Source organism: Theropithecus gelada, chromosome X (assembly GCF_003255815.1).
Source record: "Theropithecus gelada isolate Dixy chromosome X, Tgel_1.0, whole genome shotgun sequence".
NCBI lineage: Eukaryota > Metazoa > Chordata > Mammalia > Primates > Cercopithecidae > Theropithecus > Theropithecus gelada.
Genome location: NC_037689.1, coordinates 79,815,623 through 79,832,003, shown reverse-complemented (window position 1 = coordinate 79,832,003; position 16,381 = coordinate 79,815,623). Strand labels below are relative to the sequence as shown.

Genomic DNA, 16,381 nt, shown 5'->3' with positions numbered 1-16,381 from the left:
AATTACTTGTTCTCATGCCAAAGGCAAATATATTTGCAACTTTTTTTTTCTGATTCTCAGGTTGATTAATACTGGTAATGCAAATGCTCAAGTAGATGTTTAAAAACTTTACAAAATAGATTCAAGTGATACTTTCTTTTAAAAGTGAAGACTTGATGATTACACATAGTAAATTCACGAACTGCAGTAGGTTTGTATCAAACAGAATAACTTTTCATATGAAAATCTGTTGAGGTGTGCACAATATACTTCTTATTTTAGTCCTCGGTCTTTGCTAGACCTCATGAGTTTCATCATTTAGAAAAGGGGTAGGGGATGAACTAATGTGGTCTCCTTCAGATGTAAACATGAAATACCTAGCGTTTTACTCGCTTCTCAATACACTGAATAATTTTAAATGATTCAGACACTGATGTAGATCCTTTGGCTTATAATGTTGGATAAATTCTGAGGAAACAACTCTGACAGCTTAAATTATTTACATTCTTATGTTATAACACAGCGCAGTAACTTTCTTCTTTCAAGATTGTAGCTCAGAGAAAAGATACAGGATTCCATTTGGGGTTCAAAGGGATAGAAATGGAGCGATTCCTTTGTGTTGAAGTAGAGGTATTTTCCTAAAAAGTATATATTTACACTTTGCATTTTCATTCATCATTCCCCAGAATCATGGTCAAGGTGTAGGTCACTCCACACAGCTGATGCTCAGGTCATTGTATTATGAGAATTATGAGAATAAAGCTCCCAAGGTATGTGAAAGTGCTTAACAGAATACCTGGCATACAGCACTCAATAGAAGTTTGGCTCTATTATGGGATGTTCCAATTCTGGTTTAAGAATGTAAGAAAGGTTATATATATACCACTAAGCAAATATATATGTGGGGTTTTTTTCCTAATATTTTTTGGGTGTCCCCTGTGCTTCTTTAGGATGTAGTTATAACTCTCAATGAAAACACATGGACTCAGGGAGGGAACATTATACACTGGCGCCTGTCAGAAGGTGGGGGGCAATGGGAGCGACAGCATTAGGACAAACACCTAATGTAGATGACGGGTTGATGGGTGCAGCAAACCACCATGGCACATGTATATCTATGTAACAAACCTGCACGTTCTGCACATGTATCCCAGAACTTAAACTATAACAATAAAAAAATAAAAATAAACAAAACAAACAAACAAAATGTCTGCTGGGTTTGATAAGAATTGAATGTGCAGATGAGTTTAAGGGGTATTGCCATTTTAACAGTATAAAGTCTTTATGGAATGTCATTCTATTTAAGACTTCTTTTTTTTTTTTTTTTTGAGACGGAGTCTCGCTCTGTCACCCAGGCTGGAGTGCAGTGGCCAGATCTCAGCTCACTGCAAGCTCCGCCTCCCGGGTTTACGCCATTCTCCTGCCTCAGCCTCCCGCCATTCTCCTGCCTCAGCCTCCCGAGTAGCTGGGACTACAGGCGCCCGCCAACTCAACCGGCTAGTTTTTTTGTATTTTTTTAGTAGAGACGGGGTTTCACCGTATTAGCCAGGATAGTCTCGATCTCCTGACCTCGTGATCCTCCCGTCTCGGCCTCCCACAGTGCTGGGATTACAGGCTTGAGCCACCGCGCCCGGCCAAGACTTCTTTAATGCTTTAACAATGTTTGTTGTTTTCAGAGTATATGTTTTGCACTTGTTTTGTTACATTTATTCCTAAGGATTTTGTTCTTTTTCAGGATATTGTAAATTAAATCATTCTTTTCATTTCATTTTTGTTTTGCTCATTGCTGCTATAGAGAAATACAACTGATTTTGTATATTGATCTGGTCTCCTTCCACTGTGTTGAAATTGTTTATTATTTCTAATAGTTTGTAGTAGATTACTTAGGATATTCATGCATACATTTATGTCATCTACAAATACAGATTGTCTTACTTCCTTTCAAATCGGGTTGATTTTTATTTCTTTTTCTTACCTAATTGCCCTGACTGGAATCTTCAGTACAATGTGGAATAAAAGTGGTGAAGGCAAACATACGTGTCTTGTTCTGGATCTTAGAGAGAAAGCTTTTATCATTAATTTTGTTATGTTATATTATATTATCATAATTATGTTAGCTGTGGGTTTTCCATAGATGCCCTTTATCAGCTTTGAGGAAGCTTCCTTCTGTTCCTAGTTTCTTGAGTGTTTTTATCATGAAAGAGTGCTAGATTTTGTCAGTTTTTACTTCTATTGAGATGATAATTTGATTTTTGTTTTCATTCTTTTGACATGGTGTATTACATTAACTGATTTTCAAATGTAAAACCTTGCATTCCTAGGATAAATCTTACTAGGTCATGCTGTACAATTCTTTTTATATGTTGTTGAATTTGGTTTGTTAATACTTTGCTGAGGATTTTTGTGTCTATACTCATAAGCAATATCGGTATGTAGTTTTCTTTCCTTGCGATATTGTCTGGTTTTGGTATCTCGACAGTAATGCACTCACAGGATCTGTAGGGAAGTGTGCCCTCTTCTTCTAATTTTTGGAAGAGTTTTAGAAATTTGGTATACATTATTAAGTATTGGATAGAATTAACCAGTGAAGTCTAGTTTCTGGCCTTTTCTTTCTATGAAATTGAACGATTGCTTATTTACATCTCCTTACTCTCTTTTTTTTTTTTTTTTTGAGGCGGAGTCTCGCTCTGCCGCCCAGGCTGGGGTGCAGTGGCCGGATCTCAGCTCACTGCAAGCTCCGCCTCCCGGGTTCACGCCATTCTCCTGGCTCAGCCTCCCGAGTAGCTGGGACCACAGGCGCCGCCACCGCGCCCGGCTAGTTTTTTTTGTATTTTTTTAGTAGAGACGGGGTTTCACCGTGTTAGTCAGGATGGTCTCGATCTCCTGACCTCGTGATCCGCCCATCTCGGCCTCCCAAAGTGCTGGGATTACAGGCTTGAGCCACCGCGCCCGGCCACATCTCCTTACTCTCTATAGGTCCATTCAGATTTTACATTTTTTCTTGAGTTAGTTTCAGTAGTTTGCGTCTTTCTATGAACTTACCCATTTCACATGTTATCTATTTTGTTGTCATATAATTGTAGATAGTATTTCCTTACACTTCTCTTGTTTTTGTAATGTTGGTATTAATGGCAACTCTTTCATTTTATTTTAGTAAATTGAGTATTCTCCTTTTTTCTTGATTTGTGTAGCTCAAGTTTCATCAATTTTGTTAATCTTTTAAAAGAACCAAGTTTTTGATTACCTCATTTTCTTTGTTGTTTTTCTCTTTTACGTAATATTAATTTCTGACCTAATCTTCATGATTCCATTCTTCTGCTTAATTTGTGTTTATTATTATTGAATTACAAATAAAAATTACATGTATATTATGGTGTACAACATGATTTCTTAAAGTATGTATACATTATATATTAATGATATATACAAAATATATCATTAAGGCATTGTTGTAAGTATAGTCACCGTGTCAGACAATATTGTTGAACTTATTCCTCTTGTCTAACTAAAATTTTCTATCCTTTAACCAATATCTCCTCTACCTCCCACTTCCTCAACAGGGCTCCTGTCTACACTCTGCTTTTGTGAATCTATCATTTTTAGATTCCACATATAAGTAAGATCATGGAGTTTTTGTCTTTCTGTGCTTGGCTTATTTCACATAACACATTATCCTCTAGGTTCATCCATGTTGTCCCAGATGACAGGACATCTTTTTGAAGACTAAAGAGTAATCCATTGTGTATATATAGCACAGCTTCTTTATCCATTCATTTGTCAATGGACATTTAGGTTGAATCCATATTTTAGCTGTTGTGAATAATGTAAATAATATGGGAGTGCAGATATCTCTTGAAATACTGATAATATTTTCTTTGGATATTTACCTAGAAGTCAAATTGCTGGACCATATGGTAATTTTTTTGAGGAACCTCTGTATTGTTTTTGATAATAGTGGTACTGATTTACTTTCCCACCAACAGTGTACAATGGTTCCCTTTTCTTTTCATTCTGCCCAACACTGACCATCTCTCCCCTTTTTGATACTAGCTCACTCTACAGGTGTGATGTGGTATTGTGGTTTTTAATTTGCATTTCCTTGATGATTAGTAATGTTGAGCATTCTTTTTTCATATATCTAATGGCCATCTGTATGTCTTCTTTTGAAAATAACCAGGTAGGTCTTTTTTGTCCATTGTTTAATTGGGTTATTTGTTTTCTTGCTATTGAGTTCTTTGAGTTCCTTATATATTTTGTATATTAACTTTTTGTCAGATGTGTGGATTACAAATATTTTCTCCCATTTTATGGGTTGTCTCTTCACTTTGATTGTTTCCTTTGCTGTGCATAAGCTTTTTAATTTGTTGTAATAGCATTTGTCCATTTTTAATTTTGTTACCTGTGCTTTTGGAGTTATAGTCAAGAAATCATTGCCCACACCAGTGACAAAGAACTTTTCCCCTATGTTTTCTTCTGGTAATTTTACAGTTTCAGGTTTTACACTTAAGTCTTTTATCCATTTTGAGTTGATATTTTGTATATAGTGTGAAATAAGGATCTGATTTTATTCTTTTTTATTCTTCTGTGTATGTATATCCGGTTGTCCCAACACCATTTATCAAAGAGACTGTCCTTTCCCCATTGTGTGTTCTTGGCACCTTTGTCAAACATCAGTTGACTGTAAATGTGTGGATTTATTTCTGGGCTCTCTGTTCTGTTCCATTAGTCTATTTGTCTGTTTTAATACTAATATCAAGTTGTTTTGACTACTATAACTTTATAGATTTTAAAATCAGGAAATGTGATACCTCCAGCTTTATTCTTTTTGCTCAAGATTACTTTGGTTATTCAGCATCTTCCATAGTTCCATACAAATTGTCGGGTTGTTCTATTTCTGTGAAAAATGTCATTGAAGTTTCGATAAGGATGGCATAAAATCTGTAGATTGCTTTGATTAGTATGGGCATTTTAACAATATTAATTCTTCCAACTGATAAACACAAGATACATTTCTAGTTATTTGCATTTTCTTTAGTTTCTTTCATCAATGTTTTATACTTTTTACTGTACAGATCTCTCACCTTCATGGTTAAATTTATTCCTAAGAGTTTTAGTTTTATAGCTATTGTAAACTATATTGTTTTGTTGATTTCTTTTTCAGAAATTTGTTGCTAGTGTGTAGAAACACTTCAGATTTTGTATCTTGATTTTGTATCCGGTAAATTTTCAGAAGATGTTTATTAGGTCCAATTGTTCTTTCGTGGAGCCTTTATGGTTTTCTAAATAAGATCTTGCTATCAGCAAACAGAAATAATTTCACTTGTTCCTTTCTGAAATAGAAGCCTTTTATTTCATCTTCACTAACTGCTCTTGCTAGGAATTCCAATATTGAATAGAGGTGATAAGAGTGGGCATCTTTGTCTAGTTCCTGATCACAGAGAAAAAGATTTTAGCTTTTTCCCATTGAGTATGATGTCAGCTGTGGGCTGATATATACAAATGGCGTTTATTCTGTTGACATACATTCCTTCTACACATAATTTGTTGAGGCTTTTTATTATAAAAGTATGTTTTGTCAAGTGTTTCTGCACCTATTAAGATGATCAATTGGCTTTTGACTTTTATCCTACTAATGTGATATACCATATTTATTAATCTGCATATGTTGAACCATTCTTTCCTCCCTGGGATAAATACCATTTGGTCACCGTGAATAATCCATTAATGCGTTGTTGAATTGAGTTTGCTAGCATTTTGTTCAGGATTTTGTGTCTATGTTCATCAGGAATATTGGCCTATAGTTTTCTTTTCTTGTAGTGTCTTGTCTGGGTTTGGTATCCGTGTAATGCCTACCTCAAAATGAGTTTGAATGTATTCCTTCCTCCTCAATTTTGTGGAATAGTTTGAGAAGGACTGGTATTAGCTCTTCCTTAAATGTTTGGTATAATTCAGCAGTGAGGTCATCAGGTCCTGGGCTTTTCTATGTTGGGAGGTTTTGGATTACTCATTTAATATAACTTATTTGTTACTGGTCTATACAGATTTTGTTTCTTCATGATTCAGTCTCGGTAAGCTGTATGTTTTTAGGAATGTATCCATTTTTCTACGTTATCAAATTTTTTTTGGACTATAATTGCTCACAGTAGTTTCTTATGAATGACTCTTCATATTTCTGTAGTATCAGTTGTAATGTCTTCTCTTTCATTTATGATTTTATTCATTTCAGTCTTCTCTCTTTCTTAGTCCAGCTAAAAGTTTGTCAATTTTGCTTATCTTTTCAAAATACTTTTAGTCCAGCTAAAAGTTTGTCAATTTTCCTTGTCTTTTCAAAATTCTTTGCTTATATTTTCAAAATATATCCTTTCTGTTATTTTTCTAGTCTCTATTCATTTTTGTTCCTGCTCTGACCTTTATTCCCTTTCTGCCAGCTTTCAATTCAGGCTGGTCTTTTTTAGAGTTTCCTGAGGTATAATGTTAGTTTGGATTTTTAAGTCTTTTTTCTTTTTTGATGTAGGCATTTATTGCTATAAAGTCCCCTCTTAGAACTGCTTTTGCCGCATCCCATAAATTTGGCGTGTTGTTTCCACCTTCTTTTGTCTGAAGATATTTTTCGATTCCTTTTAATTTCTTCTTGACTCTTTTTTCAGGAGCATGTTGTTTAATTTCCACATATTTGTGAATTCTCCAATTTTTCTTCTGTTATTGATTTCCAGATTCATACCATCATAGTTACTGGGATTCCTGGGGCAGGCCTGGATCCTGATTCTGCTGGACTGTCAGGGGTGGCCTCAAGCTTGGGTCTATGCATGCCAACCTGGTGCTGGAGTGGGGCTGGAGGCTAGGTCCACAAGTGTTGGCCTGGAGTCTGGGGCTGAAGAGGCTGACCAGGCATTGGTATGGGGGATGCCTGAAGTCTGGGCCCATGTGGGCCAGTCTGGTACTGGGCCAATCTGGAGTCTGGGTTGGGCCTGAAACTTGAGTCTCCAGGGGCTAGCCTGGACCCTGAGGCTACAGGAGTAGGCATGGTGCTTGTACCTTTTGGTTCCACACTAACACTGCAGTAAGCCTAAAGCCTGGGGCTTCAGGGGCCAGCCTGGTGCTAGAGTAGGCCTGGAGCCTGGGTCTGCAGATGCTGGCTTGGAGTCTGGAGATGTGGTGGCTAGCCTGGCACTGTGGCAGACTGGTTCCTAGGTTACTAAAGGCTAGCCTGGAGCTAGGGTCTAGAAGTGTTGGTCTGGTGCAGAGGAGGGCCTGGAAACTAGGTCCATGGGTATCTGTCTGGAGTCTAGGGCTATGGGGCCTGGCCTGGCAGTGGAGCAGGCCTAGAAACTGGGTACTTAAGGTCATGGCTGGGTCCTAGGGCTGTGGGTGCTGGCCTGGTGCCTGGGACTGCCAAGGTTATCCTGGAGCTGGGGCCTGGGTGTACTGGCCTGGAGGTTCCATCCATAAGTGCTGGCTTGAAGCCTGGGGGCATGACTCTTGGCTACACTCACCAGGAATTTAGTCAATTCAAGTTGGAATTGGAGGGGACAAGAAATGCTGGCAGCCTGACACTCCAGGTGAGATATAATAAGCCTTGACAGGGAGCTAGACACAGACCTTATACCCTTCATTCAAATGTTCTTAAAGTGGATCATAGACCTAAGCGTAAAATGAAAAACTATAAAACTCCTGTAAAATAGCATAGGAGAAAATCTGGTTGACCTAGGGTTTAGCAATGACTTTTTAGATGCAATACCAAAAGTACAACCAATGCAAGAAAGAATAAATTGGACTTCATTAAAATTAAAAACTTCTACCCTGTGACACTGTAAAAAGAATGAGAAGATAAGCCACAGACTGAGATAAAATATTTGCAAAGGACATTCTGATAGAGAACTTTTATCCAAAATACACAAAGAACTCTTTAAACTCAACAAGAAAATAAACCTGATTCTATGTTTTAAATAAATTTTATTATCTATATTTAAGGTATACAACACAATATTAAATGAAACATATATATAGTAAAACTATAGTGGAACAATGAACATATCCATCATCTCACATAGTTACTGATTATTCCCCCATTGGAAAGAGCAGGTATAATCTACTCATTTAGCAAAAATTCCTGAACACAATATACAATATGTATTAACTATAGTCCTCATGTTGTACATTTGATCTTTGATCTTTTCACTTGTTCATCCTGTATATTTACTACTTTGCATCCTGTGACCTACATCTTATTTCCTCCACCTTATCCTGACCTTGGTAATTACTGTTTTATTCTCTATCTCTATATATTTAACCTTTTTTTTCTTGATTCCACATATAAGTGAGATCACGCAGTATTTTTCTTTCTGTGTCTGGCTTATTTCATTTAGCATAATGTCTTCTAGGTCTATCCATGTTTTGGCAAATGACAGGACTGCCTTCTTTTTAAAGGCTAAATAATATTCGAATTATCTATGTATTTATCTATCTATATCACAGTTTCTTTATCCATTTGCCCATTGATGAACACCTAGGTTGTGTCTGTATCTTGACTATTGTGAATTGTGCTGCAATAAATTCGAGAGTGCAGAGATAATCTCATTTCCTTTGGGGATATACCAGAAGAGGGATTGCTGGGTCACATGGTAGTTCTATTTTTAATTTACTTTGGAACCTCCATACTGTCTTCCATAACGGCTGCACCAATCTATAATACATTCCCACCAACAGTGTACAAGTGCTCCCTCTTCTCCACACCGTCACCAACACTTGTTAGCTCTTGTCTTTTTGATAATAGCTATCCTAACAGGTATGAGGTGGTATCTCAAAGTAGTTTTGATTTGCATTTTCCTGATGATTGGTGATACTGAGCACCACTTCATATACCTGTTGGTCATTTTCTGTCATCTTTGAAGAAATGTCTATTCAAGTCCTTTCCCCACTTTTTTACCAGGTTATATGTTGTCTTGCTATTGAGTTGTATGAGTTCTTCCTAAATCCTGAATATTAAACCCTTGTCTGATATATGGTTTGCAAATATTTTCTCCTTATCTGCATATTGCCTTTTCATTTTGTTGATTGTTTTTGTTCTGTGTAGAAGTTTTTTAGATTGATATAATTTCATTTATTTATTGTTGCTTTTGTAGCCTGAGGTTTTGGTGTGATATCCCAGAAAGCATTGCCAAAGCCAGTGTCAAGGAGCTTTTCCCTTATGTTTTCTTCTAGGAGATTTATGGCTTCAGGTCTTACATTCAGGTCTTTTATCCATTTTGGATTGATTTTTGTATATGGTGTAACATAAGAGTCTAATTTCACTCTTTTGCATGTGGAAATTCCAGCACCTATTTATTGAAGAGACTACCCTTTCTCACTTTGTCTTTTTGGTGCTCTTGTCAAAAATTCATTGACCATATATGTTTGGATTTATTTCTGGCTCTCTATTCTATTTCACTGTTATGTGTATCTCTCATGCCAATACTATATTGTTTTGATTACTCTTGTTTTGTAACATAAATTTAAATCAGGAAGTATGATGCCTCTAGGATTTTTTTTTTCTCAGAATTGCTTTGGTTATTTGGGATCTTTTGTGGATCCACAGAAATTGTATGATTGTTTTTTCTATTTCTGTGAAGAATGCTGATGAGATTTTGATAGGGATTGCATTGAATCTACATATTGCTTTAGGTAGTATAGACACTTTAACAACATTAATTCTTCCAATCTATGAGCATGGAATATCTTTTTATTTATTTGTGTCCTCTTCAATGTATTTCATCAATGTTTTGTGGTTTTCAGTGTGCAGGTTATACTGATGCACTTTCATCTTCTTGGTCAAATTTATTCTTAAGTGTTTTATGTTATCATAAATGGGATTGTTTTCTTGATTTCTCAGCTAGGTTGTTATTTGTGAATAAAATGGCCAAGGATTTTTGTATATCAATTTTATATCCTGCAACTTTACTGAATTCATTTACTAGATCTAATAGTTTTTTTTTTGGTGGAGTCTTTGGAGTTTTCTACATATAGGATCATATCATGTGCAAAGAGAGGTCATTTTACTTCTTCCTTTCCAATTTGGATATCTTTAATTTCTTTTTCTTGTCTAATTGCTCTTGATAGTATTTCCAGTACTATGTTGAATAGAAGTGGGGGGAGTGGGTAATAACTGATTTTTAAATGTACAAACATCTGAAAAGGACACCTCACCAAAGAAGATATACATATGGAAAACAGGCATATGAAAAGAAGCTCAAGGTGATATGAGTTGTCTTCCAAAAGGTAATGAAAAATGCATATTATGAAAAAATTATGGAGTCCAAATTTTTTATACCAAAATAAGCTCATACTAACTTGCTATAACATGCCTGAACAGGATCTAGTTTGAGGCACTAAAAAGATAAGACATAAGTTTGAAAAGAGCACCTGTCAGAGCAACATAAATTCCACTAAAATTGAAGCAAAAACAAACATCAAATTTAGTGTGAAGCTTGGGTGGAAGAATGGTAAAATCATTGATGCTTTATGAGAAGCTTATGGGGATGATTCCCCAAAAGAAATCAGCAGTTTGCAAACGGATAACTCATTTTAAGAAGGGATGAGATGATGCTGAAGATGAAGCACATAGTAGCAAGCCTTCTATATCATTTTTTGAAAAAAATTTTGAAAAAAATTATGTCCATGCCCTAATTGAAGAAGACCAAGAATTAACAGCACAAACAATAGTCAACACCATAGATATCTAAATTGGCTTAGCTTACACTATTCTGACTGAAAAATTAAAGTTGAGCAAACTTCCCACTCAATGGGTACCAAAACTGTTGTGCCCAGATCAGCTGCAGACAAGAGCTGAGCTTTCAATGGAAATTTTAACAAGTAGGATCAAGATCCTGTAGCAATTTCTTGAAGAATTATAACAGGAGGCAAAACATGGCTTTACCAGTATGATCCTAAAGATAAAAGCACAATCAAAGCAGTGGTTACCAAGAAGCATAAGTGGTCCAGTCAAAGCAAAAGTGGACTGGTCAAGAACAAAGGTCATGGCAATAGTTTTTTGGAATGTTTAAGGAATTTTTCTTGTTGGTTTTCTGGAGGGACAAAGAACAATAACATCTGCTTATTATGAAAGTGTTTTGAGAAAGCCAAAGCTTTAGCAGAAAAACACCTGGGAAAGCTTCACTAGAGAGTCCTTCCCCATCACAATGCTCCTGCTCATTCCCCTCATCAAACAAGGGCAATTTTTTGAGAGCTTTGATGGGAAATCATTAGGCATTCATCCAACTTACAGTCCTGATTTGGCTCCTTCTGACTTCTTTTTGTTTCAAAATCTTAACAAATCTTTAAATTGCACATATTTTTCTTCAGTTCATAATGTAAAAAAGACTGCATTGACCTGATTAAAACCCTCAGTTCCTTAGGGATGAACCAAATGGCTGGTATCATTGCTTACAAAGTATCTTGAACTTGATGGAGCTTATGTTAAGAAGTTTATATTTTTTACTTTTACCTTTTAGTTCAATTTTTCCATGAATTTTTGAAGTCCCCTCATACATCATCAGGGAATTGCAAATTAAAACAACAATAAGATGCCACTATGCACCTGAAAGAATAGCCAAAATCTAGAACACTGACCACACCAAATGCTGTAAAGGATGTGAAGCATAAGGAACTTCCATTCACTGTTAGTGGAAATGCAAAATGATACAGTCACTTTGGAAGACAGTTTGCAATTTCCTACAAACCTAAACATAGAATTGCTATGCTATCTAGCAATTATATTCCTAGGTATTTAACCAAATGAGTGGAAATTCATGATAACACAAAAACCTGCAAATGAATGTTCATAACAGCTTTATTAATATTGGCCAAAACTTGGAAGCAACCAAGATGTCCCTCAATAGGTGCACAGATAAACATTTTATGGCCCATGCATAAAATGAAACATTATTTATCAATAAAAGGAAATGAGGTATAAAGCCATGAAGAGACATGGGAGAAATTTAAATTCATATTGCTAAATGAGAGAAGCCAGTTTGTTAGTTTATTTTATGAATCAGGGTATGGTTTATTTTGGTGAACATTCCATGTGTACTTGCAAAAACTGTGAATTCTATCACTTTTGGTTATAGTGTTCTATAAGTGTCCATTAGGACAAGTTTATTCTAGTGTTGTTCAGATCTATCCTTATTAACTTTTTAGCTAATTTATTTAGCTAAAATTAATTTTTAGCTAATTTTTTATTAATTATTAAGAGTAAAGCATTGAAATCCCAAATATAATTGTAGATTTGTCAATTTCCCCTTGCAGTTCTGTCAATTTTAACTTCCGGTATTGTTGTCTTTATTAGAGGGCAATTCGCCAAGCAGTGCCCTCTTTCTCTCTGATAATATTCCTTCTTCTGAAGTCCACTTTTGTTTATATTAATATTATCATAACAACGTTTTTTGACTAGCATTTGCACAATACATTATCCCTTTCTTTTTATTTACAGTGAGTTACTGGTAGAAAGCATATATTTGGGTCTCTAGGAAGAACTGAATACTTTAGTATCTTGTGACTATATAAGATTTCTATTTTTTCTTGAGTAGGTTTTGATAATTTATATTTTGCTAGGAATTTGTCTATTTCCTCTAAACTTTCAAATCCTATTGGCATAAATTGTTAACACTGTCCCTTAATCTTTTTAATCTTTATGGTGTTTTTCAATATGTTCCCCCTTTTCTTTCATAATATTATTTCTATATACTTTTCTTTTTGTCTTGATGTATCTGCCAAATGTTTGTCTATTTTATTACAAAACTAAAATAATCAAAACAATCTGATACTGGCATAAAGATAAACATTTAGACCAATAGAATAGAATTAAGACTGCAGAAATAAACTCATACATATATCTTCAATTGAGTTTCTCCAAGGGTGTTAGGACCATATACCATCAGAAAATAATATTTTTCAACAAATCACTTTGGGTCAATTGCACAGACACATGCAAAACAATGAAGCTGAACTCCTAGCACACACCATATTGAAAATTAACTTCAACTGATTACAGACCTGAATACAAGAGCTAAAACTAAAAATTATAGAAGAAAAAATAAGAGTAACTCTTCATGATCTTTAATTTAACAATGAATTCTCAATAATGATACCAAAACACAAGCAATAAAAAATAAAGTAAAAAGACAAAAGACAACCCACAAAATGGTAGAAAATATGTGCAAATTACATATCTAATAAGGATCTGTTATCCAGATTATAACTCTTACAACCTAACAACAAAAAGACAATAACTCATTTGGAAACTGCCAAAGACTTGAATAGACATTTCTTTAAAGAAGATATACTAATGGCCAAGAAGCACATGAAAAGATGTTCAATATGACTAACCATTTAGGGAAATGCAAAATAAAATCACAATGAGATACCACTTTACACCTACTAGGATGGCTATAATCAAAAAGAAAAACAGAAAATAATAAAGGGTTCTCAGGATGTGGAGAAATTTGTAACTTCATGCATTGCTAGTAGGAATATACAATGGCACAGCCACCATGGAGAACAGTTGGGAAGTTCCTCAAAAAGTTGAACAGAATTACAATATGACCCAGCAATTCCATTCCTGGATATATACTAAAGAAAAATAAAAACTTGTGTCCACTAAAACCTTGTACACAAATATTCACAGCAATATTATTCATAATAGCTAAAATAAGTAGAAACAACCAATGGATAAATGGATAAACAAAATATGGTATAAATTAAATATTTTTCTCCATGAAAATGAATGAAGGTTGGGCGTGGTGGCTCACACCTGTAATCCCAGCACTTTGGGAGGCTGAGGGCGGATCACCTGAGGTCAGGAGTTTGAGACCAGCCTGGCCAACATGGTGAAACTCTGTCTCTACTAAAAATACAAAAAAATTAGCCGGACATGGTGCCGGGCACCTGTAATCCTGGCTACTTGGGAAACCAAGGCAGAAGAATCACTTGAACCCAGGAAGCAGAGGTTGCAGTGAGCTCAGACTGCACCACTGCATTCCAGCCTGGGCAACAAGAATGAAACTCCATCTCACAAAAAAAAAAAAAAAAATGAAGTCCTGATACATGCTGTAAGAATTACCCTACAAAACATCCTAAGTGAAAGAAACCCATGATAAAAGGCATCTATTGTATTATTCCATTTACATGAATTATCCAGAACAGGGGAATCCATAGAAACAGAATACAAATCAGTGGTTGACAGGGAGGGGGGAAAGTAGGGGTGACTGCTTAATGAATGCAGGATTTATTTTGGGGGCAATAGCAATGTTCTGGAACTAGGTAGTGGTAATGCCTGCACAACATTATGAATTTTCTGTTGGTAGGACAGCCGTAGAGGCCATGGGTCGTGGCAATCTTCTCACGTCAGTCAGCCGAGGCATCATCATCCTGTCCTTAATGGCCTTAGCAGGTCCAGGGGCTATGTGGTTTCCAATCCACGTGCAGGTGACAGTGTTGCGGGCATAGGGCCAGGGGCCAAAAATCAAGGACTTGAAGGTACAAGCAACGTGTACTCGTTGATTCAGGTGGGTAAGTAGAAGTATGCCACCTCAGTGTCAGAGGAGGAGGCCACCTTTGAGCTGCTGCTGCTACTGTACTTGGGCTTCGCCGAGGTGTACCTGCAGAAGCTGCACCCAGACTAGGGGAGCAGGAAGATGCAGTGGTATATCTTGAAATCCAAACCAGGAGAGAAGGATAAAGAGGAGAAATTGAGGTTGACATCCAGTTTATGAGAAACAACATGACTGCCAGCATGTTTTGCCTTTTCATCAAAGACAAGCCTCGGAATCCATTTGGAAAACTTAAAGACAAGATCAAGGGGAATAATACAGATAGTGCATCAGATGCTGCCTCCACCATTCCTGATCCATGATTGCCCTGCCGACTTCAAAGCTAAAGTGCTGCTTCAACTGGGAGACTTTCAGTCCCGGTGGGACAATGACAACAATGAGAGGGACTCCTCTTCAGCTTCAGATGTCATGTCTCACAAGACAATAGCAGATACATATCTTAAGCAGCTAAACGAAATCAACATCACCCTTCCCAAAATGGAAGGACTTTCCTTTCTTGGGGGTCTTCGGTCTACGAATGAAGTCCTTTCCCACTCTAATGTCTGTATCAATGGGAACCATGTTTAACTGGAGCAGTCAGAAGCCAAGGGTGAGAACAAGTATAGCAGTCCTTCTTCCTACCTGAAGCCCCAGGGCTTCAGGAAGAAGCGTTTGTTCTTATCTACCAAAAACCTGGCTGCTCAGTCTTGAAAGTAACCTGGGGAAGGAAGTGGGATGTCTCATGACAGGTGGCTCTTTGAGTCTTCCACCAAGAACTCTCTGAAGTCCATGTCTCTACCATCCTACTGACCACTGTTCTGTGGAGACATTAGAGAAAACAGGGCTCCAGCAAACTTGGAAGCTGCAAAAGAAACCAAAGAGAGCAAGAAGCAGAATAACGTCTTCTTTGCTTTCTCGGGTGACGGGGAAGAAGGATATGGCTAAGAACAGTGAAGGTGAAAACCCTCTTACCATCCTGGGGAAGAAGGAAGGCATGCTTACGGAGGTCAAGCCAGGTAGGATGATTCAGGGCCTGTTGAAGACCTTACGAGAAGACTGGAGAAAGACACTGCAGCTATTGTCTCCAGAAGGGGTAACTCTCTGAACCCCTTTGAAGATGCGCAGATCACAGAACCAAAAGCTGACCAAGAATCCAAGTCTGAACAGAATCACCAATTCTGTGATGGCTCCAAAAACCAGAGCAGTCAAACCTTGACTTCATCCTGAAGTCAGTGAACACAATGGCCACCAAGATCGCTATCTCTAGCTTGGGAACTGTCACCATCATCAGGGAGAACTTGATCAACAAGACCATGATGAAGAAAAACAACCCCTTGGATTCTGCTTTTGCGTATGCACAGCTAACCCAGAATGAGCTGATCCAGCTGCTCCTCAAACAGAAGAAAACAATAATAAGCAAGAAGGATTTCCAGGATCCTAAGCTGGAAGACTACACTGACAACCTGCCAATCAGTCATGGAAGAAACCCCCACGCTCCACATCCAGGCTCACGTTAGCAAAAACAGCAGGAAAGATGTAAATCACCAGAATAAAACATGGGCATGTTTCCGTGAGTTTGTTTCCACCTGTTCTTGAGGTTAAGGACTCGCTATGCCTCATAACCAGCTAGCAGGTTCCGAATCATCATCTCCCTCACATGTTATCTGGCAAGAGTCAATTTTACCAATTGAAGCCAGGTTAATAATTACAGTGAATCTTTTACTATGGGTCCCCAAGACTTTATTTTTAAATGCCACTTTGCCTTTAACTAGATTGTAAATATTTTATGGCCACCAGAGACGTGATCATAAGTTCTGATCTTGAGCCAGAGATTCAGATGG

General features: G+C 36.9%; 1 pseudogene; it reads left to right on the top strand.

The window, feature by feature from the left end:
- The first annotated feature begins 14,280 nt into the window (after positions 1–14,280).
- Positions 14,281–16,057, top strand: LOC112615183 (annotated as a pseudogene).
- The last annotated feature ends 324 nt before the right edge of the window (positions 16,058–16,381 follow it).